We start from the raw sequence: 1,847 nt of genomic DNA on the forward strand, positions 1-1,847 counted from the left end.
TTACAAATCTGTTAAATTTTTCTGGAAAATGCCAGCATTTGGATTTTTTTTTTTTTTTTTTGGTACAGGGTCTCGCTATGCAGTTCAGATTCTTCCTGTCTCAGGCTCCCTAGCAATGGGAGTATAGCCATGTGCCCTGCCCAGTTTCAGTGGCTGGCACAGCAAGTGGTTACGAGGATCAAGCCCAGCTCCTTGCACTTGCCAGACAGGTGCTTAGACTGCTGAGCTATCTCCACAGCCCCTCAGCATTTGGATTTTAAAAAAACAAGTCAATTTCTTATTGACAGCAACTAACTGGTGTTTGTAGCACTTTTATCATACAGTGGATTCTGTCTGGTCACTATACTTTTCTCAGTTGTCCTACATGCTGCTTCATGTTTTGTTTTGTTTTTTTTTTTTCATTTTATTTGTGTGTGTATGTGTGTGTGTGTGTGTGTGTGTGTGGCCAGCTCAGCCCACCAGGGGGCGGGGCTGGCTGGCATGTGGTGCTGGGGGATTGAACCGCGGTCCCTGTGCTTTGCTAAGCTTGTTCTAAGTAGGTGCTTTAGACCACTGAGCCATCTCACCAGCCCCTGCTTCATGTTTTTAATGTTTTCTGTTTTTCTGTGCTGTTCCTGTACTTGTTACTAAAATACATTAAGCTGTAAAAAATGTATATACATATATTGAAATCTTATTTCCTTTCCATCTTTTGTTTGAATTTTATTAATATAATATTTGTTCTTCTTAATGCTCCTTTTATGAAAGACATCACTGGCTGGGAATATAGCTCAGTGGCACAGTGCCTGCCTGGCAAATGCGAGGTCCTGAGTTAGATTCCCAGTGCCAAAAAGAAGGAAGGAAGGAAGGAAGGAAGGAAGGAGAAGAGAGAGAGAAAGAAAGGAAGGAAAGAAGGAAGGGAAAGAGGAAGGAAGGAAAAGAGAGAAAGGAAGGAAGGAAGGGAAAAGTAAGGAAGGAAAGAAAGGAAGGAAGGAAGGGAGGAAGACTTGGGAGATAGCTTAGTTGAGTGCAAAGGTCTGAGTTCAGTCCCGGGCTCTGCAAAAAAAGAAAGAAAGAAGAAAAAGAAAGAAAGAAAGAAAGAAAGAAAGAAAGAAAGAAAGAAAGAAAGAAAGAAAGAAAGAAAGAAAGAAAAGCATCACTATTTTATCACTCAAGCCAAACATACAAGACACCTTCCTTTATTTCTCTGGAATTAATCCTTTCTTCCTTAGAGTTCCCTTGGGCAATTCCATTTTGTCACAAGTGTGGCAGGTGAGATTTTAACTGCTTAATGGTTTTTTCTTCTTCAGTCAGTGGCCACAGCTCACCTGCTGAATCAGGATGAGTCTTGATTTTATATTCTGCCTGTACTGAATGTAATCCAAATCAGTCAGCTTTCTGGAGGAGCACTAGTTCCAGCTGATTCATCTTTACCTCTATGTTGAATAGTTCCTTTGCCCATTTTTAAATTGCATTGCTTTAGAAAATTTTTTTTACACATGTGGGTCTGGTTTATTTCACTTATAAGTATATCTTCAACTGGCATCCACTTAAATATGAAGGCTTCGAGTTTATCATTCTTTATAGCTGAGTAATACTCCATTATATAAAAGTACCACATCTTTTTCAAACATTCCACATGTGATGGGCATCTTGGTTGTTTCCAAGATCTGGCTATCACAAATTATGTTGTTATAAACATAGATACGCATATATCACTATGATGCGATGCTTTCAGTTCCTCTGGGAAAATTCCCAGTAGGAGGATAGCAGGCTTGAATGGAACTTCCAGTCCTAGTTTTCTAAGGAGTCTTCACACTGATTTCCATAATGGTTGCACCAGTCTACACTCCCACCAACAGTGGAGA

The sequence above is a fragment of the Octodon degus genome, unplaced genomic scaffold (genome assembly GCF_000260255.1).
Source record: "Octodon degus isolate 3935 unplaced genomic scaffold, OctDeg1.0 scaffold00021, whole genome shotgun sequence".
Taxonomy (NCBI): Eukaryota; Metazoa; Chordata; class Mammalia; order Rodentia; family Octodontidae; genus Octodon; species Octodon degus.